The following is a 14,872-nucleotide window of genomic DNA, read 5'->3' as shown; positions in this document are numbered from 1 at the left end:
GAATTATAAAATTTGCTAGTTAAATAAAAGAAAATAAATATAATTTAATAAAAAGAGAATTGATGACGCTAATCGAATACGACATTCTAGGTGTACTGCCATAGATACAACTGTACATCTTTTATGGTCAACGGTCAGCATAGCGGTTCAATCGTATTTGAAATAAGAGAAAAATATCGCTATGCATTTGAAATAGGGGAAAATTAATACTCTTTGATAGGGGTATGCAAAAAAAAAAAAACCCAGCCAAATGATGGATCCAACCTAAACTATTTTTTTAAAAAAAATATATTTGGTGTCGGTTTGAGAAAGGCTTGAACCAAAAAAATTTAGTTTAGTTTCGATTTGAATTTTCAAAAAATTGATTCAAGCCAATCAGACCCAACCAATATGTATCTATATATAATATATATTTAAACCTACCTAACTCAATCCAACCTATATGTCTGTGTATATATTTCAAATTTTATTTTTATATTTTTTCTTATATATAAAATAAATTTTTTATATTTAGATTTAGTCCAATCTATTTAGTTCAATCCATTGAACACCAACTCGATTAACCGAACCAAACCAAATTAAATATCTCGAGCCGGTTTCAAATGGTTTTTATAAATGGTTGGTTTGATTTTAGTTTTACAAAAGTATTTTAAATTAGTTCACTTCGAGTTTATCTTTGATCTGACTCGTGCATACCCCTACCATTTGATTGTGATTTTTTACTCATACATAACGAAAAGAAACTACAATTTAAGAAAAAAAAAGTAATTAATGACGTTAATTGAATGGGACATTTTAGGCATAACTGCCATGGATACAACTGTACACCTTTTATGGTCAAAGTTCAATACAGCCCTTCAACATATTTGAGATAAGGGGAAGAAGACAGATAAATTTGAGATAGGAGGAAAACCTTGATACTCTTTGAGCAGGATTTATAGTCATATACGAAAGAAAAATTTATAAGTTTAAAAAGGAGGCCAATAATAGGAATCAAATGCGCCATTCTAGGCATACTACGATGGATACAACCGTCAATGTTCTATGTAGTCCTTCAACATATTTGAGATAAGAGAAAACTTTAATACTCTTTGGATAGGATTTTTTTGTTATGTATAACAGAATAAAATCATAATTTTTTTAAAAAAAAGATTACTGATGCCAATCGAATGCGACATTTTAGGTATACGACCAAGGATACAACTATACACCTTCCATGGTCAAATATTCAACATAGTCTGTCAACATAATTTAGATAACAAAAAAAAAAGTAAAGCATACATAAGATAGGAGAAGACCTTAATATACAAAGAATAATCTACAATTTAAAGAAAGAAAAACAGATTAATGATGCCATTTAAGAGGAAAAAAGAGAGACATTTGAGATGGGAGAAAAATTTTAATACTCCTCGAGCCTGTAGATGTCGTTTTGAGGGCCAGGCTTGCATGTAAAAGTTGGACGGCTGAAGTTGCCACCAAGGTGATAGCCTAGTGGTATTTGGGTGGGATTCTAATCTCATGGTCCCAACTTCGAGTCGCTGCGGCGATGATTAAAATGTGGCTTTGGCCACTGCTTGGACATGAGATATAGGATTGCTCTTGGACCGCTAGTAGCTAGGGTGGTGTCATGTGTGACGTACTCACATGTGGAACTCGAGCCAGAGCTCAGAGGGGTAGCTGAGCCGGGCTCACGGGTGGGGAAGGCATGAGTAAAATCGGTCAGGGTGCTCAACATACGGACATTTTTGTCCGCATCGAGCATTCTCCTAACGGAATGGGGGTCCAGTGGGGGCTGTTACATGGGGGTGGGCTTGTCCATTCCTTTCCCTACTCCTCTCAAAAAAAAAAAAAAAAAAAAAAAAAAAAAAAAGAGTAACCGAAGTTCATGTGGAGGCGTGAAGACGCCTGCGCAGCGCCTCGCGTCCAAAAGTTGGTGGAGCGAGAAGAAAACTGCAGCCTTCCTTTCGTGCGCCCTTCGGCTTTTCTCTATTTTGTCCTCTTCCTTCCTTATTATACACACGTGCACGGTGGTCCCATCGCGTTTATTAAAATTATTATTATTATTATTATTATTATTATTTACATCGGCGGCTCGCGAATATGAATGCGGCCGAAAATCTAAAATCAAAAAGCTGCATAAGGACTGCATAGTTCAGTTATTATGTTAGAAGGACTCATGAGATTGAGGTTTAGTTGAATTAAGATTGTAATTATGGTTTCTGTTTCTATAAACTATTTGTGGGGCACAATAGTTAATTATGAGATCAACTTTTCTTTGATCATTTTCATCTCATGTAAGTAAGTTGAGACAATTAGAGATCAACTTGACCTTTGTCTTGATCTATTTCAGTTTATGCACTTGAAATGGGGCACAAGAGGTACGGCCTATTAAAATTGTCAAATATCTAACACATGGAACCTATTTATAATTTAGGCAATAAGAAAATTGGTATTATCCATAGTTTTCCGGTCTTAATTTGCTCAGTTCTTCCTAGAAGTATCGACATCTTAAAACCATGGATTCAATTAAGCTACATTTAGCGACCAAAGACTACATTATATCATTTTAAATTATGCATGGAGCAGTTTGTTATATAAATAAGATATTTTAGTTAGAATTCAATATATTTTTTTACTTTTCTACTTTTTTGAATCATTTTAGAAGTCATTTTAGACTAAAATTTCTGCAAACGCTAGGCTTGGACGTTATGAGGCTTGTTAAAAATTTGGCTTTAACAATTCAAGCCCCAAGGCCGGATTTTTGGGCTAAAATCTTTGGGCCGAAACAGACACCCGATTGGCAGCCCAAGAAGGATAAAGGAAAGGCTCATTTGCTATGAAATCACCCTAAAGTAGGCCCAACGATCACGTCTAATTGTTAAAACAGCCATTCAATCTACTTCCAACCAGGTCTCTAAAACTTGGTTGGCTTTAATCTATGACCTTTCTAATATCTAATAGTAGCCATACAATATATGTAGAAGAATGTATCTGTTGCCATTAGGAACCAGTCCAACTAGGGTGCCAAGCTAATGGGTCGCTGAAGTGCTTAGCTCGCTACTGCCAATATCAGAAAGGTCGGCTAGAGGTCGTTGCGAGCTTCCATGGCGACGGTCGGTTAGTTGCTACACTCGGATAGCGATGGCTCTAGCGTCACATAGTTTCGAGCTGGCGATAGATGGCGGAGGTCTCGCTTAGAATACTAGTCCAATGCAACAAAAAATAAGAAAGTCCACCTACCAAAACATATCCAGCAGCAAATTCTTTGATGCCTAAATCAGATATGGCTCTCAGGGTACAGAAAGAGGCTTAAGACAAAGGCAGAGTGGCAGCGTATAAGAGTTAAAAGAAAACTTACCTAGAGAATCCTTGAGAATCCATATATATATAGACGAGGTAAGTTCGCTACCAAGCAATTCAAGTGTGGGTGTAGGCCATTATCACCACTCTTCCCTCAGCTAGCAATAGTGAACTATAGGACATGCTCCGATTGATGGACTTTCTTGTTTTTGTTATTTCATGTCAGACCTAGCGTCGGAGCAACATTCCGAGTGAGACTCTACCATCTATCCCCAGCCCTAAGATGTATTGTGTCAGAACCATTACCACCTAAGCGTAGCAACCACCAGGCCGTTACCATAGACTCTTGCAGCAAATCCCTAATCAACCTTTCCGATCCAGGCAATAAACGAGTCGAGCACTCCAACAACCCCATCAACTCGGTGCTCTAGCTGGATCAATTCCTAGCGTCAACAATATCCATGTTCCAATCAGGAGAAAACTTCTGTATGTCATCAAAAGAACACTTTGCTTTTGGGGTGCATGCTCCATGTACTAGCAGGCGTTATCTATCAACTAGAATTAGGAAAACCAATGCAGATAAGAGCAACTGTCGGTAGTTGTGATTTGGCTGGGAGCCAATGTATAGTGCGCAACAAGAGGTGATGTGAAAGAAAATATGATCTTTTTAGGCAAGTGGCAAAAATGTGGAGGAATTTAGTTTTTTGATGCGGATATCCCGAGGCCTTACTCCAAGCATTTCTGATATTAATGGGTATAAATTTGGCATTCAAAGATAAAGAAAACTAGATGCTTTAGGTCCGGTCATTTACATTATGGATATGAGACCATGAATTCATTCTATAGTGGATAATGCAAAAAAAACGAAAATAATTATATATATATATATATATATATATATATATATATATATATATATATATATATATTGATGAAACGGGATACCAATGATCATCCAGATAAAAAAATAATAATATTTGTCAAAATAAACTTGTGCTTATAAAATATAAATATTTACTATGATAAATTAATTGTACCTCAGCAAAGTCACTCAAAAAGTAAACTTGTCTGAGCAATGTATTGATTTCCAATAAAAAAAACAAAATGAAGGAATCAGCAATCCACTCCCCAGACCGTATCTCATGACCGCCAAATATTTACGTAATCTGGAGTTAGCAATGCATGCGCCTTCAAAAAAATAGCCACAAAAATCCTAACACAAGCATTAATGGGCCTCTTCCTACCATCGAAACATTAGTGTGCACACGTCATGGTCACCCCCCTCCCATTGGCTCACTCATTTCCAACGCAAACGCCATCACCTTTGGGTAGTAAACATGGTGACTGGGAGGAACAAGCTGGCATCCCATGGACCATGGCGTTTTTTTATTTTATTTTATTTTTTTATTTTTTTATTTAAGAGTACCGTGGGAGTGACATGCTATATAAACAGCCATCTAATCTGCAGTCCCATTGGCTTCACGATATACATACTTGGTCTGAAAGGCCTCTCCATCCTATGGTGTTTTTTGGGTAGCTGTTTCAAAGCCCTCTTGGTTGCCTTCTTCTTCTTCATCATCTTCACCGTCTCCTTGCCATCGAATAAAGAGAACCAGATCAGCAGCAATGATAGAAGTCGACAACTCGGACGAGATCAAAGGACGAGCAGTGTGACTTGTTATTTAGGGCGGTGGATCTATGATAACTTGAGCGACCCCTTATACACTAGTTTGAAATCCTCGTTTATGAATGATGAAGTCGCTTGCGAGAAATATGGGAGGAGCGATCTCAGGTATCAGAATTGGAGATGGCTGCCTCATGGATGCAACCTTCCAAGCTATGCACTAGGAACTTCTTTTACCATTCTCATTTCCTCACCTAGAAGGGCAACCACAAACAATTCTTGTGGTGTTTACTTAAAATTAACGGAGGACGCAGCTGTCTTGCACTGTAGAGAAAGTCGAGTTCCAGAATGGAAATAAGAATGGGTGACCCTACTCCAACCATTTGGATGGAAAAGTTTCATTGCAATGCCGATTTCAAAAAAAAATAGAATTGCTCCAAACTCTTAAATTTCAATTCTAATTCTTTTTTAATATTCAAATCTTATTTTGATTTTGTTCTTGGTTCCAATCACCAACCATGTGCATCATGAATATGGCCATTCTGTACTTTGATTTTGATTTCGATTCTGATTTTGTTGGTGAACCAAATGCATTATGGGGATCGAGGTATTTTCTGCTATGTCGGTACTGCGGCCAAATTTGGCGGTGGCTGCAATATAGAGCTGATCACGGGCCTTCTGGCCTGCACAGCCCATCCAGCTCGGTCCGAAATTTTTCGGGCTTGAATATTAAAAAAGGCCCATGGGTCGGGCCTGGGCAGGAAAAGCGGCACGACTAAAAAAATCAGGTCGGGCCTGGTCGGGCCATTCTGGCCCATTTTCAGATTCCAAACAAAGAAAAAATCGAGCCTGTCGGATCGGGCCGCGCTAGACAGACCTAGGACCAGATTTATAAAATCGAGTCGGGCCTGGACAAAAATTTAAGCCCGACAGTCGGGCCGGGCCGGGCATGGGCAAGGCTCTTGGGCCTAATTTCTGTTGTAGAGTCCGGCCTGAGCCCGATCCAGCCCGAATTTTGATCAGCTCTACTGCAATAGCGCGCCAATAGTGTCTGCAGGCTTGTGCAAAAGTAAGTTGGCCAGCAGTTACCGAGCGTTGCAATGTTCGGTTTGATGACGCGACAAATCTATGTTTATATCTCCCGTAAAACAGCCCAAGATTCTTTAGCAAAAAAAAAAAACAGCCCAAGATCTAATTACGCCACGGGGGATGTGCCTTTAAAAAATAAGAATATCTATTGATATTTTTTTGATAGAATATCTATTGATATTTGTAGCGAGGAAGTGCGAGAATGCTTGCTATTTCAATCGAGAAGTTTTGTACGGCATTTGGTCCGCGAACAGACCACCGGGAGCTGTTCCGCGTTTCCACAACACCTTTTTAAATATACAGCCTCTTAGCACGTGCCGTGCACGTGATGGATTCCACCGAGTCGCGAAGAGCGCCGCCCCTCTTCCTCGCCTTCTCCAAATCCCGATGGCTGCCCCCCCTCCAAATCCTCTCTCCTCCCAAAACCCTAGCGTTCAATCCATACCGAGATCCTTCGACTATGTGCTCCTCGACGAGTTCTGACCCCTCTCCGGTTCCCGACTCGCGGATTAGCGTCGATTCCGGAGATTGTAGGAGGCCGAGGGAGGTGCTGGATTGGATCAATAGCTTGGAGGCCGGGAGGAGTTTTAGTGGGCCGTATCACGCCTTTGTTTTGACCGGTAATTAGGAATCTCTCGAGCTTTATATCTTGCCGAAGAATTGCTTTTGTTTTCCGTGCTTTTCTTCTCGTTCTCTTTGTAATTGGCTAATGTTCTAGTGTTTCTTTTCTTTTTAAATACATTGAGCAACGCGAACCTTAGGTTCTCTTCTATTCCTGATACTTCGATTCTATTGATGTTTTAGTTACCAATACGGTACACTAGTAAATTTGCTTTGCTTGTAAAAATGTTATCTTGTTCCATTAGAGGCTCTCTCTCTCTCTCTCTCTCTCTCTCTCTCCCCCTGGGTACGTTTTTTAATTTATTTGATGTTTTAGTTAAATGATTTAATCTCTGTGCTTCAGATTTATTTGATGCAGTATATGGGTAATGAATAGTGTTTGTGGAAACCGCTCTATTAATTAACAGAGATTTTCATCATATCTAACATTAAAGAATGTCGGCAACTGTTTCTGTCATGATGTGTTCCTCCATTACTTCTAGTTCCCCCCCTCGTTTAATGGCCTCAAGTACTTGAACTTGTGTAGTGCTTGATGTTAAAATTAAAGTTACTTGGTAAGTGATGTGATGAAAAAGAGGAGATAAACCAAAGTGCCAGATTGAAGTATTATGACCTTAGATTACAAAAATTTCGGGACATTTTACAAAATACGTAGAGAAACCGCCTGGGTAGCAAAAGGTCATTTAAGTGAGAAAAAATGCTCATTTTGATGTTAATTTTATATCACGAGGGTTCTTCTTTAAGAAGTCATCACCAGGACCTGGCCTCTCATGGGTCGTGGGATTGAGGTCTTCTTTTGGCTCTCCTGCAGTCCTCTTGTTTGCTTTCCTTTTGTTCTCATTATTGCTGTCTTCCTCTTGCTGAAGAAAGAGAGCTGATATCTTCTCTTTGAGTAAAGCTGATCACCACCAAGGGGAGGAACAAAAAGTCTGTCAAAGACCAAAGGGTCACAAGTGTTACTTATTTTAGGAATCTGGCTTTCCAATAACATGAACAAATCCCTTATACTCTTGGTTGCGGTGCTTATTTCTGAACGACAAAGTGGCGTATGGGATATATAATGATTAAGTATAAGAATTAGAGGTGGCAGGCCCATGGGCTGTAGGAACTTCTTTTTGATTGCTTACATGCTTTGTTCTTTTAGAAAGATTAGTGTGAAAAAATCTTTTTCTTCTTAATGCCTCACAGAGATAAGGACATACTGTCGATTTTTCTAATTTCTTTGTAAAAGCATGGGGTCATTGGAGCTATTTTCAATCTTAGAGACCTCATTCTCTGTAATTTCCACTATCAGGTTTGGTGCTTGGTGTGATCGAAAAGGAATTATATTTGGTAGCTTAGTCATTCAGAAAAAGGGGATTCATTCTTGAGGCAACCAACCTTCTAGACCATTTGCTTCCGGGTTTTTTGCATGGATACCCTTCTAAATATCGGATTTTGCATGAATACCTTTCCAAAATTGATATTTACATGTATAGCCTCGTAAAACTCTGTTATTGTACAAATGCCTGTAATATAACAGTTGTTCTAACGGTGTTTAAAAAAATCATATTTATATTAATTAAAAATAAAATAAAATTTTAAAATTATGCTATTGTCCCTGTTTTCTTTTTCTGCTCTCGAAATCGTAATCTATTTGCATGTCTACCTATTAAGGGTATTTTAATCATTTTAATTTAAAACCGTTAATTTTTTAATGTCGTTAGATAGCATGGGTAAATATGCAAAAATAAAAATAAAAAAAGGATAGAATGGCAAAACAAGTGTTTTACGAGGGTATACATGTAAATACCAATTTTGGAAGGGTATTCATGTAAAATCCGATATTTAGGAGGGTACCCATGCAAAAAACCCTTTGCTTCCCTAGTTTTTTGTTTTCAGTAATGAGGATTAGCTCCCTGAAGCTCGGAGTAGGTGGCTGAACTTCATATCTGGACATGTAACTCAGCTAATGTCTAGACTGGAAGGGCTCAGGTGGAACTCCAACCTTGGCATCAAAGACCTAAACTGTAAAGTAGGCCATACAATATAATGTAGCAAAGGTTGGCAGGTTAAGGAAATGGAAATATTAGAAGTTAAATAGTGACTTTTTAGAATTAGAATTAATAAAATGTGACTGATGCTTCAATGTATGTTTCTTGGTTGAGGTTGTTGTCTTTCTCATAACATTTTTTAAAGTAAATTTACTGACCTCTATATCAGTTTAACATAGTTTCACATACAATTAGAATCAAATAAATGCAGTGGAAATTTGGTGTATTAGAGTAGAAGTGATAGGTTGGGGTGCAACAGTTCTGAAATTGCTTGTAGGAGAATTCATCCTATCGTGGCTTGGTCTGTAAAAGTTGTATTTAGAGTATGAGATTCATTTTGAGAATGAAATAGCAAAAAAAATTTATAAAGGAATTTGCAAAATTCTTTGCTGATTCCAGCTCAAGGAGAATGCTGCCATTATGGCATCTGCTTGGTACATGGATTTTTTCATGTTTTGTGTTGTATTATTAAGTTGATGCCTTTAAAGTGGTAAGAGGAAACTGATTAAGCTGTGAAGTTTCCTGCCAGGTTAGCAGGAGCTCCTTTTTGAAATGAAAATACAAAAGCATTGGTGTGCCTAAAAGCAACCACTTCTAAGCATAGCTGACTGCATTGGTTGATAAAAATGAATATGGTTTTTTATATATTGCTGTTGTGTTATATGAGATTTTTATGCTGTCTTTTTTAACAAACATATTTGATGCCAAAAGATTTCTAAACAGGCTAAGGGGAAAAAGGTTGGTATTTGTTGGTGACTCTCTCAACTGGAATCAATGGGTCTCTATGGTGTGCATAGTGAAATCTCTAATACCTACTCATCAAAAATCTTTGGAATGTAATGGTTCACTTTTGTTCTTCAAGGCCAAGGTAATTTATAGTACATGACTTAATATCTATTGAAATAGAAAGCTGAGCCATTTGCAAGTGAACATAAAATAAAATGTGGCCTCATACCTGACTCAATAAAATTTTACTAGATGCAATCAAGGAAAACTTCAATTGGTTTCTCTTTTTTTAAATCATTTTAGGAATTCAATGCATCAATTGACTTTTATTGGTCACCATCGCTAGTGGAGTCAAATTGTGATCATATATTTAACCACCGAGTATCAAGTAGAATCATGCAGGCTCATGCCATCGAAAAGCATGCAAGACACTGGATGGATGCTGATATACTTGTTTTCAACTCATATCTTTGGTGGAAAAAGCCCAGGATGAAGATGAAGGTCTTGTAAGTGTTATCTTGCATGCAATTATTTGTGCGTATAAGCATGCAATGGTGTGTATAGCCTCAAAATTAATCATTGCAACAGCATTTCATATTGCCCACACTGGGGTCTGGACCAGTGACCTCCCGCACGTAGAGAGGGATGCCAAGTGCCTGAACTGGGTCTGGTTGGCCAATATTTCAAATCATGACTATTCATTTTGTTCATGTTTTTTAGGAATCATGCAATCCAAAAATTCAGCAATTCTAATATTCTTGCAAAATTTGCAAACCAATCAGCTGCAGAGTCACAGGCTGTTAGTTCCTTCAACATCTGATTTTCAACAAAATGGAGTAAGTTCTTTCACTAAATCACCAGGCATGTACTTCAGCCATAATAAAATATGAAAAAATACTATGCATAATAGATCATACATCATACATTTCTAAATTTTTATCATCTTATAATAAAGCCTTATAATTTATTCGATATTGCAACCAAGGTCAATCTCGTGATGTTATAGATGGAAGTACAAAATTAGGCTGGGCCAGAAAATTGCTTACTGCATTCATTATAGTGAGATGTGGCAGGAGACAGTTGATCTGATTGGACTAAAGGTGGCTTCTTTATTTTACCTAAATGTGAATCAGGCCAAATATAGTCTTTTATGAACCTAACACCTGAAGCCAACCATATATAAGTTTAAATATTATATACGTTATTTAGTAGATACAATAATCTTTGTGTCTAATTTAATTGTGTAATAATAGTATCTGCACTTTGGACTAGACTTGCACTAAATGGCCTTAACTTTAATCAAGCCAATATTTCATTTTTACAGACTTCATAAGTTGAAAATTGGTTGAGTTTGGCTCAAGCTTGGGTATCAAATATGCTAACCAAATATGAGTTCAAATTTTTTTTACTAAAGGAGGGAGAAAAAAGTATGATATCATCTTTATCCCAATCTTATCTGTACAAGAACATTGCTAGTCATTCATGTAATCAACTACTTTCCATCCATTTATGATTAGCATGCCGAATCATTTCTTGCCATTATATTTCATGATCGGGGGTCATGTCTCATTTTACAAACTTTAATTTTGTTATGTTTAATCTTTAACATCTCAATGGACTTTACCATCTTATAAGACAAATGTGGTCTCATTGATTAGGTATGGCTCGTTTGAGGATGAACCGAAAAAATTTGAGGAAGTTGAGATGATTCATGGCTTTGAACTAGCATTGAAGACATGATCTAATTGGCTTGAGTTGCACGTCAACACTTCAAAGACCCAGCTCTTTTTTGTGAGCTTGTCACCAACTCATGTCCGGTAAGAAATTCTACGGCACTATTATTTTAGATGAGTTCAGAAAAAAAAAAAAAAACTAATACAGGTGGATCATGTCGCTTTTCACCATTGGTACATCCTATGGAATTTCAAGACAAAGGCAGGGATGCTGCTGCTGCTGCTGGGTCACAATCGTTACAGTTCTCAAGATTATGACCAATTTTCTTCTTTCAACTTCTCTCGGATTAAGTTATCTAATAACAGAGGCAACAACAAAATTACTGTTGCTTCTGCTGCTGTTGTTATGTTTAGAGAACTTTTGAGAATGTGGTGGTTATTCGCCACCACACATGTGCGAACGTATGACACCATTGTTGATCTGCTTTTGGCCGTATGAGTGAGTGGGGATTGCTTGAATTGCATAAGACAAGCCTGCTCAAGGGTGTTAAGTCTTGCTCTCACTTGAAGAGGAAGGTAACTACCACCTGAGATAATAGCTGTCGATGTTATGTTAGATTACTTAAAAAAGAAATTTTGTTTTAATCTTGATAACTGCAGCTACTGTGACATGGCAACAAATTTTTAATCGTTCTGACTATAGTTTTACATAATTAAGGCATTTTAGTATTATTTCCCTTTTTTGACATTGACATTTTAATATTTTTTTCACCCAACAATAGAAAAGCAACACGTTAACTTTTTGCAGGGGTGAAGATTGGGGTGTGGCAAGCAACCGGAACTGCTACAATGAGACACAGTCCATCACTAAAGAAGGATATACAGGTTCAGGATCAGATTACACAATGATGCTGATGGTAGAGGCTACAATCGAAAGACTAAGAGATAGAGGTGTACTTGTGCAACTTCTTAATGTTACTCAACTTTCAGAGTACAGAGAAGACGGGCATCCATCTATTTATAGGAAGCAGTGGGATCTTCTAAGTGAAGATCAACTTGCAAATCCTACTAGCCATGCAGGCTGCAAACATTGCTGCCTTCCTGGCGTTCCTGATGTGTGGAATGAACTTTTATATGCCTATATTATTTCTAATGGATATTATTGTCGGTGATAATCCCTAATACTAGGATGCAAGATCAGAAAAGCAGGTTTAATTTGGGCCAGGAAATTTTAGATTTTCTCCATCTTTACATTTATTTTGATCTATGTGGCCCAGAGAATATTTCTTATTGGTCGGCCGATCTTCATTCTTTTCTGTCTTCTTCTTTATTTTGTGTAAATAGCCAATCATAATGTTAGATGGAAGAACTTAGTTCTCCCAGAGGGAAAACTTCATTAGATTGCAAAAATATTATTGGTTGGACTTCCATCACTCACCTATGAGCCAGCATGTCGAGGTGAAATTCCCCCTTCAGTTTAATAATTTCTAGAAAATGATATTTGGATTTGCAGATTATTAAGTATGACGATGCTTCACTTTTTTTGTGCTTATATTCAGTGCTTTAGTTAAAATGAAGCGCCACCTGATAGAATGCATTTCATTTTCTAAATACACAAATTTCTGATGGTTTGCCAATCCATTACATAGTTGTTCTGAATGATTTACTGCTTGGGTGGAAATAACGAGGACTATATATGTGATTGCAAGTGTGCTTGGAGTTAATTTTAGGTTCAAATTCAAATAACTTGGATAGATTTTAGGAACTAAATGAACAAGTAGGTAGTTGCTTATTTAAAAGATAAAATATTTTACCATCGATCATACTTTTTCTTGTTTCTCTTTCTACAAACCAAATGAGTCTGACTAAATGTTCTGACTAAGTGTTCTATTGCTGCTCTGAAATCTTTTTTCGTGTTTATATCATCACACCCATGCAGGAACGTTCTTTTCTTTTAAGACAAGACTGGAAAAGAAAATCATACTGAGCATCTTCTCCTAAAGAAGTTTATCTGTGTTTTTTAATTAAGTGTCAATCCATATTTGAAACATCCATAACCAGACCTGATGCAAGACAAAATTTGCCACCCAAGAACCGGTTCAGATGAGAATACTATAAAAATGTTTGATGCTGACACAAATAAGAATCTTACCTCATGATGTTGACTGCTGCCTTGCCAGGACTCTCTCTCTTTGGTCCTTCTTGGCGTGCAGTCTGATTTCATGGGAATGTAGTGCTGTGGATAAAGTGGCCTTTACATGAGACTCTGATGGGGGTACCAATTATAATGGGGGCGTTGGGTCTGTGCTCTTTCCTTGGGGTTGGTTTGTTTCCTAATTCGCATGACAGTGTGTTTTGATTGGCTTTGAAGAACAGCTAGAATGGGAAGACATTGGCTGTTGTTTCCCCCCATGTTTGTTTGAGTAGACTTCACCCAACCATGCTGGTGTGGCTTAGTTGTCATCACAGTTCTACCTCCCCAGGGTCCTGGTATTGTTTAATATAGCAGCAAGTGGACTGAGCAGTAACAAAGTTAGCGATGTGAAAGTTCCATGATGGTGTCAAAGAAAAGGCAAGGGAAAAGGGACATGACAACAAAGACAATGCAGTACTCCTTACAAAGCATTGATAACAATGCTCATGTTGCCAGGTTGTGTGGTGTAATGTCACTAGCCACCAACAAAAATCCATTTCCATATATACACATACATGCATACGTACATACATACGCATACATACACGCATGCGTACATACACATCGTATATATTTAACTGGAATGGTTCACCAACCCAATTATCATATTGGAAACTGCTAAATAATTCTCAAACGTCTGGCATTGGTAGCTCATCATCATGTTAGGAACAAAAGTAATATGCACTCGGATTATATGATTGCCACCCTTTCCGTTAGATTGTTGGGAGCAGCTCTCTTTGAGGAATTTGTTTGTAACCTCTAGGCTCTTGGCTGGTAATTGGTTAATTAGATATCCAATCTTAGGAATCATGTTGGTGATGAATCCCGAAACCGGAATTTAAAGCTTTTCTTATGTAATTCTGAAAGAAGTATTCATATACTGCTCCTATCCCATCTCCTAATTGGATCAATGACTGTCAAAGGCTCTTTTGTGTTGGTGGAATGCCATTTTTCATTCTCAAAATTATGGAGCAATCAGAGATAATGTTTGCTGATAGAAGATTAATCCAAATAGCAAGGAAGTTGGTAGTAAATTTGCCAAAGCCAGATGTGCTGCACTTTCAGAGATGATTCTTTCTTATCTACTCCAATATAATTTTGTGCTGTTCAAGCCATTTAAAGATTTGTTCTTCTGTGGAGACAGCTCATCCATAAGCTGCATCCCTCTCTCTCTCTCTCTCTCTCTCTCTCTCTCTCTCTCTCTCTCTCTCTCTCTCAGCCTAAACTGAAACAGGACATACGTAATCAAAAGACAACTATCTATTAATATTTGGATTTTTTTTTCCTAAAGAAACCGATTATAGCCCAAGTTGCCTCTTTTTTTTTTAAGCATCCCCCTACAGAAGAAAAGTGGTTTGACAAGAAATATGTGAATTTAGCTCATATGTAATTCATAGCTCATCTTGTTGACATATTCCTGAACATAGAAGAGGTCCAGGATTCAAGCCTGCATCTCTACCATGTATTTCACAAAAAACAAGATGAATTTGTTTCTAGTGAGGATGCCTGCTAGAGTCACTCAAAATTAAAAGAAAAAAAAAAGGATAAATTTATACTATGAAAGATTTATGGTGCTTGAGAAAAATTGCTTCCAAGCAAATTGTCGGTTCCG

The 14,872-nt window shown here is 37.5% G+C and overlaps 1 long non-coding RNA gene and 1 pseudogene across 1 annotated transcript; one reads left to right on the top strand and one right to left on the bottom strand.

Annotated features, from left to right (window-relative positions):
- The first annotated feature begins 5,045 nt into the window (after positions 1 to 5,045).
- Positions 5,046 to 12,499, top strand: LOC103714405 (annotated as a pseudogene).
- Positions 6,738 to 13,805, bottom strand: LOC120110304. The gene is made up of 2 exons (XR_005511200.1): positions 13,219 to 13,805; positions 6,738 to 7,563 (listed from the first exon to the last, which is right to left on the bottom strand). It is a non-coding gene; the product is annotated as an uncharacterized LOC120110304 (long non-coding RNA).
- Between the last annotated feature and the right edge of the window lie 1,067 nt (positions 13,806 to 14,872).

This window comes from Phoenix dactylifera, chromosome 3 (genome assembly GCF_009389715.1).
Source record: "Phoenix dactylifera cultivar Barhee BC4 chromosome 3, palm_55x_up_171113_PBpolish2nd_filt_p, whole genome shotgun sequence".
NCBI lineage: Eukaryota > Viridiplantae > Streptophyta > Magnoliopsida > Arecales > Arecaceae > Phoenix > Phoenix dactylifera.
This window is presented reverse-complemented; position numbering and strand designations above follow the sequence as displayed.